This window comes from Lucilia cuprina, chromosome 4, assembly GCF_022045245.1.
Source record: "Lucilia cuprina isolate Lc7/37 chromosome 4, ASM2204524v1, whole genome shotgun sequence".
NCBI classification, from domain to species: domain Eukaryota; kingdom Metazoa; phylum Arthropoda; class Insecta; order Diptera; family Calliphoridae; genus Lucilia; species Lucilia cuprina.
The window spans coordinates 100,618,942-100,641,343 of NC_060952.1; the positions used below are offsets into that span (position 1 = coordinate 100,618,942).

A 22,402-nucleotide genomic window follows, 5' to 3' on the forward strand; every position below is an offset into this window, starting at 1 on the left:
GGTGTCGGTGAACTTAATTAGCTTCACATACAAGACCTCAAGAAATTGGAGTGTACGTACACATGTACATATACATATATATTCAACTGGTTGCATTCAACAACTTTAACGAATCAGCTGTTGCCTGCAAAAAAGAAATTGTTTTTGTGCAGCAGCATTTCTAAAGAGTGTAAAATTAGAGAGTAAATTTCAAATAGACATGAAGTTGTGCTCTTTGCAAAACAAACATTTTTGTGGAAAGTAAAATGTTTATTTGTATTATTGAATCTTAACGGAATTTTAAAACAAATACATACACACTCATGCATCTGCATGTATTTAGTGGATTCCAAGCGAAAGAGATTTAATTTTATCTTATCGATGCATATCAATAACAAGAGAAAATTCGAAACATATATAAACACATACAGATTACTTGGAACATAAATCATTTTTGTTGTTTATATTTATTATTATTTTTATCAATATGTATGTCTGTTTAAAAAAAATTGTAAAACCCTTAGACCTTGTATCAATTTATCTTCGGTTAGCAGATTTTGTGTTAATCAATGAGTAATCGATTTTTACTATTAGTTTATTGTATTGTATTTCTATCTACTAAATGATTCACGCACTTTATTCATCTCAACCAATTTGAGGGTCAATTTAATTTATTCATACAACTTTGTTACCAAATTATATTATATGTATATAAATTCCATAACTCTATGGGACATTTCACTGAATCACTTTTGGAAATAAAAAACAATGAAACTGTTTTTTCTTCTTTTCCATTATTTATTAACATTAAATAAATTGATCACTTGTTGTCAAAACAAGATAAAAACTTTTGTTCATTTCAAAGTATACATACATATACATGTATGTATGATTAACATTAATGTATAATCATTTATCAAACTATTAAAATCTCTTTAAGACAAAACTATTTATATTGCAATTAATGTATGAAATTTGTATCAAGTTTTATTAGTATTATTTTCATAAATGTTCTAATTAGAACATAAGAATTTTGTCAGTTCCTGTAAAGTTTAAATTTAATATATTTAAAGTTTAAATTAAAATTTTTGTTAAGTTACTGTTAAATCAATTGATTTCAATTCTTTAATTTGTAAAAAAAAATATAAAAATAATCGTTTAATCTCCTTTAACACAACTGAACAGCATTGAAATTTTTAATATATAATTTAAATCAGTTTGCGAATTATTTAATGTGAAGATTTAATAGACGTTAGTAAATAAAATAAATAAAACAAACATCATTATATACATAAATTACTGCTACATAAGTACTTTCAACCGAAGTGATGAACCTGTCCATCTTTTATAATGTGTTTTTTTTTTTTTGTGTTTTTATTTTAATTTCAATTACTGTATGTAAACTACCCAACCTCTAACACTAACACAAATTACAATTAATATTAGGATGCCCCTGTTTCTTCGACATTATACTCAATTGTAACCAAAGTTTAGTTCTTTAATTTTTTTTTCTCCAAGAATTATTATAATTTTTTATACCCACAATAAAAAATATAATGGGTATATTGATTTTGTTATTTAGTTTGTAACACATCGAAATATTGATTATAGACCCATAAAAGTATATAGATGTATATTCCGGATCCTTATTGAACTCAAGCCATGTCTGTCTGTCTGCTGAAAGCACGATAGAGTACGAACGAAAAGAGGTTGAAATTGCGTAAAGTTTGTTTGGTATTGAAAATTAGCAATATCGGTTCACGTTTGCGTATAGGCCCAATTCAACATAAAAAATCTTATATAATCCAAATTCTCTCTAGCAAATTTTATGAGATTCGTCCCATTATTGACGAGTTTAGCGCTGAAACTCGATATAAGTAAGTTTCTTACGAGCAAAAATCTTTCTACCGAATTTTATAAGGATCGGTCTATAATTAACCCTACTCACCTATAAGGTCCCCCTCAGAATATTTCTTTAACACTTACTACTGGCTTAAAAATAGTATTTTGAAAATACGAGTACAGCGCTGAAATTCGACACAAGTAAGTTTGTTATAAGCACAAACCCCCTTTACCGAACTTTATGAGAAACGGCCAACAATTAATCCTACTCCTATATAAGACCTCCTTTAGCGAGTAAAGCTATGATATTCGATACACAGAAATAAGTTTCTTACAAGCCAATATCCATTTACTGCATACGGGTATGATAAGTATATAATATTCGGCGTAGGCGAATATAACACACTTGTTGTTATTATACTCCTTACCTTTGTGAGAAGGTTATAATCAGTTTGTCATTCCGTTTCGAAAACTGAGTCGATTGAACTATGTCCATCTGTTTGTTGACATATATTCCCAAAGATATTGATACTAACTAAGAATCAGTTCATTATTATTATCTGTCATTTAAAATTTCTTATTAAGAACATTTTTTAGATCACAATACAAATTGGCCCATCCTAAGTAACTTACAGTAGGGGCCATGCGCCACCATGAAGGCCAAAATAGTCACACAATGACTATTCATAAACACATATCCCAACATTTAAAATTTTTTTCTTAAGTCTTATGTTGGTTCTTAAACCTACCGACCGACAGACAGACTAAACTTCCAACTAACCAACAGACCATTCTTTTATTCAAATATTCTTCTACTAACATGGTCGTCTGCTAGATCAAATAGAACAACAACAACAACAAATTTGTATAAAAGGTTGAAAAGAACTTTCAACTAAAGTGGGTACTTATTAAATCATTTAAGGTGTTTTAGTCAACAATGAAAATTTCCTCTGCTCACTCGTATTCGATATTCAAGTGCTCGTGTAAACAAAACTAAACACTAACTGGTACTTGAACCCCTTTCTTCTGTTTTATAACAAAAAATACACAAATTTCAAAGTGCTCGCGGACGATTTCTAACAGATATGTTTTATTTTAGCGTTGCAATGTGTGGCATTAAGGCACCTCTTGCTAAGCCATCGATTAAGGCTTGTTTGTCTCTTTTTGAGTTAAGAATTTTTCAAGATTTTCTGAATCATTTTTAATTAGGAATGTGGTGTTTTTTTTTTAATTTATACAAGTAGTATGTATGTACGAAGTGCATGTATATGTGTAGAGTATGTTTGTATGTATGCTTAGCGCAGATTAAGGTAATTTAATTTGTTCTTTATTACACATGCTGTTATTGTCATTATATGATTTAAATGGCTGCTTCGTTGTTTGTTTTTGTTGGTTGGATGGTTGGCTGGTTAGTTGGTTAATGTTGTATGTTCTTTTCTTTTTATTTCGCTTTTCTTTTCTTAACAGGTTGGCAGCGTTCATTGGATTTATCCACCATGTACTTAGAGTTTTCGGTTCATGTAATTGCTGTTGTATACATGGATATCTATGTATGTATGTGTCTATGTATTATATTTGTTTACATAGTATATTTTATTTTTAATATTTTTTTTTATGACAAGGTGCTTTATAATTTTTAGCTTTTGTTTTTAGGTTACTGACCCATGTTCTTTTCAAATATGAACCATTTTTCTGAACTTTGTTATTATACTTTAACTTTTGCAAAAAGCATAGAGAAAAAATTTTAATTGTGCCAATTTATATGAGAAATGTAATTATATGGATTAATAAATTTATTTTGTTTTAGAAGTTTAAAAATTTAAATAGCTTTACAGGCTCCCAATGTACTGCATTGTGTATTACAAGTTTGTGTTTTAAGTCTTTTATTTTGCATACACAAAATGTATATAGATGTATACAATCTAGATCATCAAACTTTAGAATTTTTTTAGCCTAAACTATAGTGTAGTCTAATTTATAGTCTAAACTATAGTCTGGAATTCAGTGGTATATTAAAGACTATAGTCTAGCCTATGGTCTATTGTCTGACTATAGCTTAGTATACAGACTGGACTATATATGTATATAGTATAATGTAGCCTATTGTCTGATCTTTAGTATTGTCTATAGTTTTAATTATAGTCAAACTTATAGACTGGACTATAGTCATATCTATAGTATGAACTATATTTTAGACTAGTCTATATTTTGTATTGTAGTCAAACCTATGGCCTGGGCTATAGTCTAGCCTATATTGTTAACTGTAGTCTAGTGAATTACATAGTCCTTGCACGATTGTTTTATTTCTCATATTTTATTTAAAAACTGAATTCAAAATTCCAATAACTGTAATTATTTTATTATTTTACAAGAAATATTCTGATCATTAATTTTATAATGAATACTGGCGCTATCTTAAGCAAATTGATATTTTTATTATTATTTGTGCAAATTATTATTGCCAATAACTAATTAAAAAATTCTTTTTTTTTAAATAACAGTATTTTTGTAGAAAATTATATATATATTAATACAGTTATAATTTGTACATATGACGCTGATTACTGATAGATTTCACTGATACTCGTAATACTTACTACTAATGAATATAATTGATTCAACATTTTTACACGAAATATTTATTTTGTTGCAATTTCAGTTGAATTACAATTTTCATGTACACGATGCTTTATTAGTTGAAACATACAACTTGTTTTGCCCATAAATTGATAGTGCGACTATATCAGCCCGGAGCCATCACTAAGACTGCTGATATCCATATGCTTTTTATAGTTTTAATAATTTAATATTTATTATTATTTTTCTTTTTTATTTAAACAAAATACACGAGATATTTATGTGAAATTGTTTAGAGCTGTTTCACATATTTTCCGAAAATGATTAAAAAGAAAAATATTTATATCGCATGATGTGCAAAAACTGAAAACAAAAAAATATTGTGACGGTTTTTTACGTTTATGAAGACAAGTTTGCTGTTACAAATGGCTGATGTTGTTGTGACTGATTGCCATGATTTTGATGCTCATGACAAAAACATTAACGATGTTACTTTAGTAGTTATATTTTCAAAAGGCATTAATTTCTAATAAAAAAGTGTTGTAAAACTCTAAACTGGGACAAATATAAAGCAGTCATTTCAAAATAAAGTCATTTAACAGAAGTAATAGGAATAATTGAAACCAACATATAAATTTGAAGGAGTTGCTCCATTTTAGCCATATTTATTTTATATTTAAATCACGCATTTCACAGTATTATACATTATTTTTTTTTTTGCACCCATATAGTATTTACTAATTAATCATTAAAAATTTATTTCATATATTTTAAGCACACGCCAAGGTTTTAGAGAGTCCACGTAATTAAACTACATCATTATGATTAATATTGAGGGACACATCACGCTCTAAAGAAATCAATAATGGTTATGAATTTGTATCTGTTGATTTATGAAACCATCTCTTTCACCGTATAAAATTTCATCTTATTGAAGCAAGGTGCAAATATATATTATATACAGTATTGTTTAAAAGCTATGCAATATATGAGATGATATATATATTCTGTATTTAGTAGAAAATTTAACTTTTACTGCTTTCAACTAATTACTAATTTAGTTTTCTTATTAAATATATTAAATAGAATGTTAATAACTTTTTAGGAAAGCTTCCTTAGGTTTCGAACAGTATTGCTTATTTATGTATGTATGTATGTTTATGTACGTATGTATATATGTATGAATGCAATAGCAGTACCTGCCTACAAATATTTCATGTTTCATCCTTTTCAACAACATATTTGTTCGTATTCATTACGTACATGAAATACATACAAACATGCATACTCTAGTGTTTTTAGTAAGATTGTAAAAATCAAGATAAAGTTGCTGATATATAGCAAAGGATTAGCTTTAAGCAAGCACATGAGAAAATTAAGATTAATATTGTAGCATTAACTTAAAAGTGAGAAATAACAACAGCTTCATCGAACTTACAATGTTTGTATAATTCACATGTACATACATACATATATACGTACATATTTTCAAACAAACCCCCATACACTTGAAAGTATGGACACAAAAAACCATTTTAATTTATCGTCATGACCAGAGCCAAGGTAAAACATCAACGATAAAAAAGCATATATACATACATACAAACATCCTGCAACAAAAAATCATAAACAGAGACACTACCAGCCAAAAAAAGGTACAAAACAATAAATGCCCGGATGGTGCAAATTATTAACCTCATGTAAATAACGAACATGCAGACATTTACTCGTAGTATTTCTAGTAAAGAAGAAGAGAAAAACAGCCAAAGTTGTAAAACGCGGGTGGCGGTGGTGTTGGTGGCGTAGTAGTAGTATTTTACTTTTTTGTACCTTTACTTGTCAGATTGGCCAAATGCCTTAAAGGCTTGAGGTTATTGCTTTACATGGCAGCAGTCTGAATGGGTGCTTGCTTACTGCCAGTGCTGTCTGTAAATGTAAAAGGTGCAAGTGTAGATTTTTGAGCTGCCTAGGTCACGTTTTCGGCACGAGTGTTGATTCAACTTCATCAAATAACTGCAGAAGCAAACAAAAAACAGAAAAAACATAGATGACCAAGTTAACTCAACATAGAGCAAGTTTTACCAGTCAGTACGCTAGGCAAACATGCTAGCCATTACGACAGAGAGTCTTACAGTCAGACACCCAAACAAACAAAATATTATTGTAGAGAAACAGCCGCCGATTCATTTTGGCAACCATGCGCTTTAAGATAAAATTCATGATTTGTAATGGTAAAGGTAAGTGCAACAAACGTGTTACGATACTCCTCTCTAAAAGACGGAAGCAAATTACAACAATTTGCATGCAACTGTAGTAGCAGTATTACAAGATCCATTAACACTTTAAATGAAATTGAAATTTTGATGGCAACCAGAATTTATTATTTACTTATATTTCTACAGTACATTGATAATGTATAACTGTGTACATATGTATGATGATATATACATACTCACGTATTAAACATACACATGATTGACTTGATTGTCGATCGTTGGTTAAAATTTGTTTAAATTAAAAATCATTAAACTTTACTAATGGTGTCGAGTATCCTCATATACACTTATCTGCCACTTAACTAACAACTACAATAAAATAACAGGTAAAAAGAATAAAGAACAAGTTCATATTATAAAAAATACCCTACACACACTTATTATCATCATATACTATCATAAATTTGTATTTTTTAGCAAATATTGAAAAATCTTCTTGATCCATCAATATATAAAATTACTGATATATGATTAAGTTCGAATTTGGAAAATCACATAGTTGTGAATACAAATTGATTTTATTTTTTTTAAAACTTATCTAGTAATAATTCGAATTTTCGAACTTTATTTTGAGCACTAGAACCAGTCATGGAAATTTAAAATAGTTAGTGATTAGACTGGAGTATAGACTAGACTATAGACTAGACTATAGACTTGACTCTAGACTTGACTCTAGACTTGACTCTAGACTAGAGTATAGACTAGAGTATAGACTAGAGTATAGACTAGAGTATAGACTAGACTATAGACTAGACTATAGACTAGACTATAGACTAGACTATAGACTAGACTATAGACTAGACTATAGACTAGACTATAGACTAGACTATAGACTAGACTATAGACTAGACTATAGACTAGACTATAGACTAGACTATAGACTAGACTATAGACTAGACTATAGACTAGACTGTAGACTAGACTATAGATTAGACTGTGACTATTATTAGGGGCTGAGCGGCGTAGTTTCACTTAAATTAGTGAACCATAAAATTATAATTTTACAGTTAGCAACTATGAGTTAAATAAAATCCTCCCATAAGAATTTGTAGTTCTGTAGGGTGTAATAAACTTAAATATCTATCTGCAGTTATTTTTCTTTTGTAATTTTATTTTGTAACAACCCGTTTTAGATGGATATTTAGAGTGTATGTGTGTGTATACGTTGGCAGTTAAGTAAATTTTAAAAAATTTAAACACGTTTAAATTTTGATACATTTCTTGTGAGAAATACTAAAATAAAATTGCATTTAAAATAATAAAGTTTTACAAACAAATACTAATGTAAATGTATATGTATGTTAAGACACTTATGCATATACATATATAACTACATGCATACATATGTATGTAGTATGTAACATACTTATGTATGTATATCCATATACATATTTGTACAGAAAACAAACTACAAGTTATTTTTTTGCAGGAGCACCACAATCAGCATCACGATTGTTTTCATTCTCAAAAGAAGAATCTTTGCAACAATAATAACAACAACAATGTAAAATCGCAACAATAAACAGGCTTTTATTTTTTCCGTTATTTGTTACATCACGTAACTGGGCCTAAATACACACGAAATCATCTTCTCCACAAGACCACAATAGTTTATATTTTTTATTATTTTATTTTTAAAAATGAATGTATGTACATAGAAAAAACGACCCAATCAAGAAGATGATGACGAAAATATGTATGGACCAGCAAAAAATATAATTATGTAAATTATGTTTTTCTATTTGTTTAAAATTGTCTTTGTGTCTTTGGATTTTAATCTAAACTCTTTCTGATTATGGAAATGTGTAATATTTTTGCATTTGTTACATATTAATACAATTCTTTAATTTTGCACAAGAGATAACAACAAAAATACATATTTACTAATATGAATGTAAATATTGAAATATTTATGTTATAATTTTAAATCACTACATTAAAGTATGTAGTTTCATTTGTTTCTTATCCAAAAGCGTTAAGCCTTAAGTTATTTACCAAAGTATATCTTAACACAAGAAGCTCAAGAAAATTGTAAAGTAGACGGTAAATAGCGTTGATACCATGTTATTATAGAAAATACAACAGCAAAAATATAATCAACCCAACACTTACACCATTCATACACTCAACAGTACTTATTACAGCTTCACAATTATTACATTGATGTTTACAAATATAGTTTAACTTTGAAAATGGAAACTCAAATTTGTTATAGCGAAGTCACAGAACCAAAACTGTTAGATAAACTCAAGCCTTTTGCTATCGAAAAATAGTTCACAATAAAAAATTTAAAATTCAAAATTATGAAATGTATGAAATTAACCTTAACAAATATAATAAATTTTTGTGAATCCTCATGATTTTAAGACTTTTTGAACTGTTTTAAAACTGCTATAAATGCTCTCGTTACTGTTGCAGTTGATGGTAAAGGCAAAAAGAAATGCATTCATTATATTACATTTCGAGGGCGTTTCGACCAAAAGTTTTATGTAACAGAGAAGCACAGACAAAAAAGATAAAATAAAAAAATAATAATAACAGGTGCAACAAGAACGAATTTCTTTCACATATAGTTTGTGTCATTTAACTACCATGTGTGTAAATGAACTATAATATCATTAGATGATGAATTTAGATCAGAGCGTGTTAAAAATCACTAAATACTAACAATTACAGGAAAATTACATTACATGCATCTTTGAAAGTACGAAAACTTAAGATACTCAAGCAGAAATGTCGCCACACAACTACTCACAACACTACAAACATACAAAGATTAAAAATTGTCTATTTAAATGTTATTTTTTTTTTGCTGTTTTTAACAATAGACGTAATTTCTTAAGATAATATTTAAAAGAAAACTTCCTGTTTTGTGTTCTCGCGTGTTGACAATTGCTTTTATAAATTTGATGGGACTACATAATAAAATTATAACTTTGACTTACAGATTTACAGAGTTTTTTATCTTCACAAATCAACGGACCAATAATTACATAAGAACAACAGTTTAAGTTCTGTGAGGAAAGTTCCAAATTGATGAATGGCATATATCGCTTATTTGCTACTAGACAAGCATAAGTTGGAATTTTGAACTGAGTACAAAAAATGTGGACCGTTCTTTCATACAGTTTCATCTATTTCCAAAAATGTCTATTACACAAGTCAACAATATTTCAAAAAGTCGAAAGTCAGGCTCTGAATCCAAGTCTGGTCTTAGAATTGATACATCAATATTCATAACACAGATAAAAAAAATGATTTCAGCTAAATTTTTTCTTTAAAGTTTATATTTCAATATCAAATTTTTGTCTTAAAAAATTTCAATAATTTTGTTCCCTTTTTATTTATTTAAAGATTTGCAAATTTTATATATTAAATCTTTAGTAAAGTTCCCAGCAATAATAATTGATGTCATACTTTACAAATTTTATCTTAATTACATCTAAAAATGTGGTCACTTTTATAAATCCAAATATCGTATTTTTACTACTTCTAAAACTTTGATTAGATGTAGTTCAGATTTTCAAAAAATTAACAATATCCCTCCAATGACACCCTAAAGTAAAATTCATAGCTTTTTCACTCGTATTTAAAGCACTTAGGGATACTAGATGCAATGAAATAACTACATCTTTTTCTATACTTTTTTCTGCTGGGTTATTTATTTAACGTTTTATTACGATTATTTGTTAATAAATTTTTGCACTTATTTTGCTACCACTATACAATTACAATCTAATTTCAATTTGATTAAAATTGCACTTCATCTTGTTGCAACTTTTACAAATAGTACCACATTCTTGACATTATATAAATACTATTGACTGACAATTGTTCCCACTTTAATGGAAATGACTCAATATTTCTTTTAGGAAAACTTGAATGTTCTACTCATATATACATACATATATGTATGTACATATGTACATTTATTAGCCCTGCTCTTAAAGCCACAAACAACGTATCTTTGTTTTATTAACACGCCGATTTGTGTGCAGCAATTTATTTTGGCAAAAAGTCTATAACATGCCTTTTATTTTCTACGCTTAATAATTGTTTTTAAATTAAGCTTAAAAACTTTTTAATTTTTTTTCATAAAGCGAAGGGCATGTTTAATACATATTACTTATGTATGTATGAACAAGTTAGCTATTTGTGGTTCTATCTGTGGCTAACTTGAAAAAGGCGTTTGTTTGATGATTGTTACGACGGTGATGATGAAGAAGAAGAAAGAACTGTAATACTAATATTTACTTGAAGTGATCAAATGTAAACATGTTAGTAGACTAAACGACCAACATTGTAAAGTCCATGCAATTTTTCTCATTACAAAACAAGTTACACCACATCCATAGATTATGCAAAATAACAAAAATGTAGAATCTTTAAGTTGTCTACCACTAAAATAGAAACCTCATAGAAAAAATATTAGTTAAAAAACTTAATTTTCATTAAATTGTTCTAATTAGCAAAACCGTTTTATCTTCCAAGTATTTTAACTATCCTCATTAAAAATTTTCAAAATACTTAATACAAATTGTGCTGAAATGTTACGAACACATTTTCTCTGGGTGTAAAAACTACGACCACAACATCTTCAATAGTATTTGGTGGCAAGCAATTCAATCAGGAAATTTAACAAATCTGGCAAAAAGCTCAACAAAAAAAAACAATTTAATATTTTGATAATAAAGAAAGAAAGAAAAAAATGTTTGAAAGCTGTTTGCAAATGCACTCGGACTTGTAGTCATACTCACTGCTGTCATAGTCATGGAAATACTACTTATTTATGTAGAGTACTACCTACTCTAGTAGATGAATTTCAGAAGTAGAAACACCAGATATCTACACACATACTAAAGCTATGTGCTTTAGACAGCCTGACTGTAAGATCTCCGCCGAGCGGTGTACAACCGACAACATATGACCACAAAGTGAGATGAGATAACTGCACTTTTGAATTTAACGCACTTGACTTATTCTTCTTGTATTTAGTGCTTGAAAAAATAACAAAATACTCGTAATAATGTACAAACAACAAAAATGAAAAGATAAAATTTATTTACTTTTATAATAAATTAACTATAACCCGGAGTGCTTCGCTAACCTAAAATTGAAATGTAGAGGCTAATTTATAATTATGTACTTAAAAATAATATGTCATGTTTATATTGGGCACTTGTTAATTTTCGTTAAATGTAAAATCTACATGTACAACTGAACCTACGAATTATAATAGTTTACTTACTTCAAAATTTCTCCATCACATTAGGTTTTCCAGTTATCGTGTCATAAATATCAAAAATTTTAGTCATTTTTGAGATGTTATAACAGCGAGAAGACATCATTATTTATAAAATTTGTTATGTCATCTGAAAGAATCTGTCGACATTCAAGATTGTCTTAAGTATTAACGGTAAGTTCCAATTTTTGCAAAAAATTCAACCTTGGCTTTATTTTACACAAACAAATCAAAGGCCTGTGTAATTTGAAGTTTTAAAGAGAAAGATTTGTATTCAATCTTATACTGCTAATTCTGGATCAAAACTCTATATTCTGAAGGTTTTTATGATTTGATTTCTACACATGATCATTTATGTATGTCTATCTTGCTGACCAAGGATGGTTAATTATTTCTGTATCTTGCTATGTTATATATAAATGTCTCATTCCAAAACATGTACTACATTTAAAAAACTTTCACAATTCGTGTATTTATTTCTGTAGCGATTCCTTTACAAAGGGATAATGATCGATGAATCGAATTAAAGAAATGCACGTACAATTTTTTTTGTTTAAAAAATCTCAAAAATTCTTAAAACAAGTGAAAATACCTGTATTTCGTTTACATGGCAGATTATATATTTATATACATACTTGTACTTCTTGACTATAGGATTGTAAAAATAAATACATATGTACATTTGTTCATATGTACATCATTTATCATTGTTGTATTCCTTGACGATGTTGGTCAAATTTAAGTTGAGGTTGTGACAAGATGACAGACAAATCTTGTCTTTTCATCCTACCAAATGAATGTGAACTAAACTTTTGTATTCGTAATTTTTTATACTTACATATACATACAGTGGTACATTAATACAAGTGTACTACATATGTATGTATATGTATATAAGCATTTTTTTAAACAAGCTTAAGATGAGCTCCTTTATAATAAAATGTTGGTTGACAACATGACACAAAAACATGATTGTAACGGTATTTTAAATCCATTCATTCAGATACAATCTCATGCATTTACGCACGCAATCACTAGATCATGATCTTCATTTGTACGAATGCCCAAAAATTACTCAAAATCAAATATTTATTATTAAAAAATGTAGTCCTTTGCTAGTTTCACTATTCTCGTAGGTTAAGTATTTGGTATCTTGTCATATTGTATAAAAAATTTCCCGCTAGGAAATTAAAGTTTAATTTATTATACATAAACTAAATTGTCCTTAATTATGCTCAATTTATCTTGTTTATGTTAAATTTTAGAAAATGTGTGAAATGTGGACATCGAGGAAAATATAGATATTGATGTGTTGAATTTTCGGGACACCCTAATGTTAATGTATTAATTAATTTTTCATGTCTGTATGATATACTAACTTGACTTAATACTTTTAGCTAATTTATGCAGTTTGCCCTGAGTAATGAGAGTTCTAAGAATTAGGCTTTAAAAAACTCAAGTAATAAAACATCAATAACGTTGAAATAATATGAATTTATGTATGTATTTACATGCACACATACACATATATAATGTTAAATAGGATGGTCCAGTTTTTTATGGATTAAAAAACACAGCTTACATTTTTATCAAACAATTATCCTTGAGATAAACAAAGAAGTAATCTAATTGTTATACCATAAGATACTTTACATAAAAGAAGTAAGAAATTTCTATTCACAATAAGAACAAGATTATTTTGTTTATTAGATTCTGATTAGTCGTATATCTTATTCCATAACAAATTACATATGTATGTGTGGTTTGAAAAATCTATACTAGTAGTTTTATAAATGCATAGAATGGGGGCCCCCTAAAGAGTACGTATGTATGTTTGTATTGTGACTATAACAAAGAAATATAATAAAATAAAACAACACAACATAAACATTCTTCACAAGACTTCCTAGGTGGTTTTAACCAAAAAAGATATAAAAACAAAGAATGAAAAAGAAGTTATAGTTTTTTTTCAATATTAAACCACTTACTAGGTTTTTTACAAGTAGTTATTTTTATTTTATTTTTTTTTAACAAAACAACAACATTGAGGGTCTATAAAAACAAATAACACATTGTTACATAAGTTTAAAACGGATCTTTAAGACAAGTCATTCAATTTATATTTGTTTGTAAGAAAAAAGTCTGTGGATATATGTACATACATCCATCCATCTAGGCTGGGAACACATGCACACATACAAACATTTACTGAAACATATGTATTGTATCTTCTAAGTTGTAATGCATCCACATCCATCGATCGTTACGTGTGTATGATTGTAACTAAGTATGTTTTCTTTGTTAACCAATGAACCATCAATCTATTTTGATTTTGTTCATCCATTTGAGCAGGCATGCAGCCAACAGTCCTCCAAAAACTCAGAAGGAAATAAATCTTGTTGACGAACTTAAAAACACATGATGATCGAACGGACGCATGCTGGTAATAATGATTTTTAAACATCACACACACACAAGTATTGTTTAAATTAATCTCTTGATATTCGATTCGCCATTAAAATAAAATATTTCAAGTTGTTAAAGTTTGTTTAGTTTTGTTCTTTTTAGATTTATATATCTGTTTGTGATTGTGCGTTTTTAATTTCTTAACTATTGTAAATTTCAATTAAGAAATAGAAAACAGTCATTCAAGTCACTCGTCAGTCCGTCATACTAGACCTAGAACTAGACACACAGAAATTGAAATATAAATTATTTTCATTTTTAATTTCCCCAAGCTCTTCAAAGAACAACAAACTGAAAAAAAACAAAAGAAAAGAAAAGCAACAGAGTTCAGATACTAAGTTACAAATAAGTAACTACATATGTATACATCTACTATCTATCATCAATCCAATTCTATTCTATTGATGTGTGAGTATATGAGTTCTTGTTTGATTCGTTCATCTTTTTCAAATTGTATTTTATTTAACATTAAAAGTTTTTATTTTATTTACTCGTCTTAACGCAATTATTTTGTATTGTCGTTTTATTAGCAGACATAAAGTGGCTTTTATGGTTAAAAATATGTCAAAGTAAAATGACTGAGATTTTACTTAAGATTTTTATTTGTTTTTTTTTTCTAATACTAAGTACTTCCGTGTAGTTTTCTGCTACAGTGCAATTATGATTACAAGTTAAAATAAAATGGATTGCCATTTTATGTTCGGAGTGATTGATTTTAGAACTCTACGAATTTATATTCAACTTGATTTAATGGTCATTCCCATTTTACTGGAAAAATATTTTTATTTTGAATACTCCCCAAAATTGTGTCAATGAAAGTATATTAAATGCATAAGGACGTACAATTTAACACCTGTACTTACCAATTTTATGATAAATGGATATTTATTGATATTTAGAACATATAAACCGAGATTATTTTTAAATTAAACAATTTTTATTATTGTTTTACAATTATCTCATCCAAAACTTATGTAGTTTACAGATTTAGTTGAAACTTGACATGAAGTTCAAATAAATACACACTGCATTAGCATTATGAACAAAGTGCGTACGTTCATTTGTGTCTTTAGGTACTTTTTAAAAGCAAAAGCACATACACATATATGTACGTATAAATTTCTAATTCAATAAATATTATTTGATGTTTAAAGTAAATTGTTAAACTTTTTGCCTTTTAAACTGTTTATTGATCGATCATTCGGTATTGCACAAAAATATATCTGTATTGTATAATTGTACTTTTCTTAAACGCGTTCTCCACCAAACTGACTTGATTAGCAGCATTCGCGAGCATTTCAAGTGAATACCGGACCACAGCCGCTCTGCCACATATTGCATTGGATTGCATGCATGCCACACTATATTGCAGAAGTTAACATGTATTCTTTAACATGTATTAAAACCAGCCACCACTTACTTACTTACTACTAGCAAATGAACTTCATTATCATCTTTATACTCGTTTAATGCTACGAGTGCAATATGAACGCAATACAACGAAACATAAAACAAAAATTATAAAATAATAAAAAAATACTGGAAAAATAAAATTAACTAAACATCAGCAACAACGGCAACAACAAAAATGTGCTGCAACAGGTTGCAACTTAACTGCAACTTGAATCAACCACCAAAACAACTACGGAGGAGATTGTATCTGCAGCAGAGCAGAGCACAGTACCGACCGCACAGCACAGCACATCATCAGAAAAAAAATTTATATGTAACTACAACAAACATCATTTTGCAGCATAACAAGATCATACTCGAAAAAATCAAATCAAAGAGATTCACAAAGAGAAAAGCTAAATGAAAAACGCAGTAAGTAAGCAGTCGGTAATGAATAAAAATGTAATAAATGTTGCCTCAAAATAGAAACTCGATTTCTTCAATACATACTAGGAGTTCGACTATTTCTGTTGTTGCTCCAAGCACATACTTAACAACAGCAACAAAAAAAACAAACGATGCATTTTCTAGTTCAAACTATTGCATTATCGGACACACATTGTATTATGTATGAATGTTTATATATACAAACATACAATATCTCTCTGTCTATACGAACGAATCCGTCTGTTTAATATCCATTAGAATGGTTCCAATTGCATGAATCTAAGAAAATTTCTTTATTAAATAAATATTTCTTTAAACTCAATCCATTTATGAATTTACATTTATTATATATTTATATTATGATTATGAAATATTGGATTCAAACAAAAATATATACTTATATAATGTAACATCCCGTTTTTAAAATAAAATAGCTATCTCTAGCTAATGACAAATGTTAACCTTTACAAAACTTTCACTTTATTTAGGAACATCTTTAGGGCGACCACACTACTAAACTTTTTTATTTATGTAAATATAGATATGTACATTGTACATATATAAAGAAATTAACTTTTTTTGACAACTGAAATATTTATAAAATGTTGAGTTTTATCTAATCGGACCCTTTTTATATACTCATCACAAGAGTGTTAAAAAGGATAAATAAATTGTATTTGCTACACCTTAATATGTTCAGCCTTTTCTGTCATATGTAAATATAAAAGAGACCACAGATAGCAATATAGGCTATATATGTGATACTATTCAGATAAAATCTTCATCTTTAAGACAATTTTTTATACCCTACACTATAATAATGAAAAGAGGCTATTATGCGTTTGTGCTGATGTTTGTAACACACAAAAATATAAGTCCTACTAAAGACTAATAAGGTGGTTCTTAAATTATACGACTCATAATCACTTTCTAAATCGATTAAGCTATGTCCGTCAAGTAAATTTTCTACCAAAATTGGATTTTTATATTAAAAAAAAAAGGTTCCAGCCCTACTGATATTTCTATACAAATATTAAGATTTGTTGATTTAGCGGTATTTGTCAATCAAAATAACCTAGAGTAAATCGCATATTCGGATAATAAATTTAGTTTTATTCAATTATTCAAATAATGATTATCAATGTGTGTAATTTAATAAAATTATGTGTAAATAAACTTTGGCTCTTAAGAAAAACTGTTGTATGAAAAATTAAGCAGATAGAATTATCTCAAACTTTAACATTATATTTAGATTATTTTAGTAAATTATAAATATATATGTATTTATATGTACATATATTGTTCTCTTTAGTAGGTGTACAATTTGACTCATTATGGAAAACAAAAGACTTAAGAAACAAGGTTATTTTGATGTTTCACAATAACACTACCTCTGCATATACACATGATATTTGAAACAAAGTAAACTATCCGTTAGAGGGAAAACCCTTTCTAATAAAGTTTCATATTTTTACTTTTATACATATAATGTCATGTAAAGGATCATTGATCTCTTGTCACTTATTAATATCTAATTTAATAAACAGCTTCAAAAATTTTAGTTCAATTTGAAAAATTTATATATTAAGCACATGTACGCTTTTCATGCAATTTTGCAATTAATTATCTTCAATAAAAATTATGGAAAAAAGTAATAATAATAATAGATTATTTCACTCGTTTCTTAATAATTCGATGGCTACTGCCACTGCCGCTGCAGCTTCGCCTGCTGTTTGCATCGGATGAGTTAAAAAAATTTTCAATTATGAATTATTTATATACTAAATCCAAATATTTGATGGATTATGCATGCAATCAGTGAGTGGATGGTGATTATGTTTTGATAATCTTAAAATAATTTACTTAACGAAGTGTAAAGTCTATAGATTTTTTTCTTTCTAAGAAAAAAAACACCAAATACATTTAATTACATCAAAGCCACTTTGTACAGTCAGTACGAAAACTCCTCTAAGCAAAATTCTTGTTTGTCTAAATAAATTGTTTACTCAATTACATAAATAGTATGCTGAGACTGATGGATTCTTGTTGAGGCATCTTGTATGTAATATTACATGTGTACATACATATATAAAACGCATCAAAGTAAATATTGTGTATCTGCGTACAATGAAATCCCATTGTTGCTTTAATTAAATACGCTTTTCAGTTAATAGCCGTTGGTTAGGTTTCATAGTCACTTTATGGATTTCTTGCTTATTAGACCAAAATATGCCACTGCATACAATTGTAATAATTAACTGTAATTCTGCACTTGAACCACCAACTGCCAAAAATTTCAAAAAACAGGCCAAAAGGAACATAAAACCGTTTACAAGAAGAAACTTGTTAAACATATTTGCAATTAATTTATCTTTTAAGGTGTCGCACAGTAAAGCGAAAATACAAAAATAGGAAAAATGATTTTAAAATTTATCATTATACAGTTATAATGTTTTGTTTTCTATCATTCAAATTGATTATAGATCTAAAATTTGGATTTCATTTCAATAATTTACAAATTTAACATAATTTTATAAAGAAAATCGTTTAGATATATTCCCCACAGAAGATTTTCAGAGTACTCGGAATTGTATATTCTTTGATAATTAAAAAACTAACATTAATTACTACTCAACATTATAAATTTGTGCTTTCCTTAAGAATTTAATTTATTTTTAAATTTTAAATCCTATTCCATGGCACGTTACACTGTGCCATGGCATTGCGTGTGCGCCAAAAGATAACACTGTATATTAAATAACAATGAAATAAAGAATTTATATGGAACTTTATGCAGTTAAGAATGTTTTGCTTTGAAGCACAATTTGGTCAATCACCATCTATGCAAGTGGTAAATAATTCATTTCAAAACAAAATGTAATTTATATGTTAAATTTTATTTTTCAATGATTTTCTTTCTCCGAATAACTGAGTCTAATCCCTATAAAATAGATTATCAGTAAAAATAACAAATTTTAATCGGGGGACTTTTCTTAGAAATTGGGTTGTACTGAATTCGAAACTACCGAATTTGAATCTTTGTTATTACTATCATGTCATAAGTCGCGTTTTTGGAAATATTTAAGATGTTATAGTAGCGCGAAAATACCTTTAATTAAAAAAATATGTAAAGTCAAGCCAATCTTTTGGTTTTTTTCATTTTTGATAGGCTTATGAATAAGTTTGTTTATAGCATTACATAATCTTAAGTTTGTGTAACTAAGAACTCAACTCTAGCTGTTTTTTGAGAAATACAAAACAATATTTTTACACACACGGCAAAATAATTGATTTACATTGAAATGTTTTTGTTGCTGTTGTTGTTGTTGACAGTTTTTAATGTGATGCAACCGTAAACACCTTGTGAGTTAATTTTGATTATTGTTGTCGTAAATGACTTGTTTGTATGTTTAATTTTTTGGCAACTTATAATTTGTTAATTGGTTTTCTAAATATTATCAACAATACAATTTACTTGTTTGTTTATTTTTATTTTATTACATAATTTTTTAAAACAAAATTACAAATCTTTTTAAATTATATAATATTGTAGTACTTAATTCCTAATTTAAAACTATGAAAGTATGGAAGTACTAACATATAATTGATTGACCTTGTTTAATATAAATTTAATGTAAGGTTCTACTTATAGATATATACACATAATTTTACAGAAAATATTGTGAAGAACTTTACATTTAAACAATGTAAAACTTAATATACGTATTTAGTCCAAAGTTTAAATAATTTTTTTATTAATGAAAATTTAATTCTAATCATTTTCAAAAATCCCTTTCTATTAAGATAATAATGGACATTTTTGAAAAATTATCAAATTATATAAAAAAAGTATATTTTGTTGTTCAGGTGAATGATTTAAATTTATCTTGACAAGTGTTTATTTATTTAAAGTCCTTTTTAATGATCCTTATATAGTGTATCAAACTACAAAAACTATTCTAATTATGTTAAGAATATTACTAAATATTCATTTGTATGTACATATGTATGTATGTATGTATGTATGTATGTATGTATGTATGTATGTATGTATGTATGTATGTAAAACTTCTTTGCAGTTCCACAAAAAGTCAATACAACCGAAAAATACAGTCATTTCTACTAACTTTTAAGAATGTACTCTTTGTAAAACAGTTGTAACTTTGCTTTCCAAATGTAAAAACTAAATCTAAGTTAAAATGTTAATTGTCATACATTGACTTATTTGGACTAGCTTTCTGGTAATCTCTTTGTAATCTATGGAGTGACACGAATGTCGGAGTGCTTTACGTGAACACTTGCCTTGATGGCTTTATTTCATGCTGGTCTTTTTCATACACTGGGTATCAATAAAGAACTCAGGTGGCCTTTTAAGACCGCGCAACCACACTACTGAGATGGCTCTGTTGTTTTGGCAACAGCACCTAGAGACATATTTGGTAGACCGAAATACCCAACAAAATGGATCAGCATCCCACTTTTAGGAACCTATAATTTGACAAAGGAAATAGGAATTCCAAAGTCAATAAATTTCAATAATTGCCACGACAAATAGTAGCGTAGCATGTATCAATATATTCTGTTAAGATGACAACAGCACCGAAGAACTTCCCCGAAGCGAAAAAGGCATACTAAATCAGTACTAATCTTCAATATATGGAGACTTTCTCAATCGTACACCAATCTGTCGCATCAGTTCCATTCTCATGATCATAAAGATCAATCTACAGGATGACAGGCAACAATTGAATACTAACCTGACAATTCCCCAGCATATACCGATGTCCCATAACGCGACCGGCATCCCAAAACCAACTATGGAGTGATAATTGACTTTCTTGTAAGACATGCACATAGCTAACATGTGAAACTGGTGTTATCCTAAGAGATAGCTTGTACTATACCGACGATCTGCTGGGTATATTGTGAAAAGTCGAACGTGTTTAACAAACACTTTTAAAAATTAATAATGCCTTTGCTTTTAAAGTGTTAAAAATTTTGTTTAAATACTCATAACAGTACAAAAACATATATGAAAGGGAAAGCTCTTTGTTTTTTCTTTCTTAATATTTGTTTATTATTGAAACTGAAATGCCTGCGAAACACACCTAGATGAATCTGTCCATTTCTTCGCTTATTTGTTGTAATCGCATTCGACATATTGATGAAAAATTAAGAAAAAAATGAAAATAATAAACAAAGAGCACGCACGAGCATTTACTTCATTCGTATTCAATGGAAACGGTGACAAAAACAGATTTATTAAACATACATACATATAATTGTATATATGCATGTGTGTGTGTGTGGTAGTTAACGAAACATACCGGCAGATCTTAAAGCGTATTAAGTGTTAACAAACGTACTACTCATGAAAAATTATTTTGATGTCGTTACTAAACCTCAAGCAAAAAAGTAATATGGCACTTTTTCAATCAAAAAAAGGACTAAACTACGTTATAGCGCAATCGACTGATAATCCGAAGTTTTGCTAACAATTTACAGTAATAAGGTAAGATGTTTATGATATCTTAAGAACGATTAAAACTGTGTAAATTTTTAAACGGGAAGTTCTATGGAGACTAGGTTCAAATGTATACCGATTTTGCCCATTGTCAATACCAAACTGCATCAGCAGGTAAAATGTCAACATTTTTTAGGCCCCTGACAGACAATACATAGTACGGAATTTTCCATGTCTGGCATATAAGTAAATATGGTTGTATGTAAGAAGAAATACAATCCACAATAGGGTCATGTTTGCTTAAACAAAAACAATGATGATTAATTGCATCTTACTTGTCCGGACAATATGTGTTTATATGTAAGTTTATGTGTAAGACAAATCGCAGGCTTTTTGTTCAAAGTCAATCGGTGTTCATATTAAGATTTTCTTTTTCTATAATAGATGTTTAAGATAAAGTGGCGGTCATTGTGATTCAAACAAAAGTATTGTTTGAGTGTTTTTTTTGTTTTGTTGTTAATTTTTCTTAAATATTATTATTGTTTTTGTTGGAGAATTTCTCTGAAGCTTTACTTTACAAATGGCAATGAAAAATGCTGTCAAATTTGATGTGACACATTTGAAAGTGTTAATAAATGATAATTAATTTCAAACTAAATGTAATTTTACATCATTGTGAATTATGTACATACATATGTATTATGAACAGCGCAATAA

At 28.2% G+C, this 22,402-nt stretch overlaps 1 long non-coding RNA gene across 1 annotated transcript in view; it reads right to left on the minus strand.

Annotated features, from left to right (window-relative positions):
• LOC124419889 overlaps positions 1-21,221 on the minus strand; it is a 28,388-nt gene extending 7,167 nt beyond the window's left edge. Inside the window, exons 1-2 of the long non-coding RNA XR_006940880.1 lie at positions 20,979-21,221; positions 15,246-15,854 (exon numbers count right to left, since the gene is read on the minus strand). This is a non-coding gene — a long non-coding RNA (uncharacterized LOC124419889). The remainder of the gene's footprint in view (positions 1-15,245; positions 15,855-20,978) is intronic.
• Positions 21,222-22,402: the final 1,181 nt, after the last annotated feature.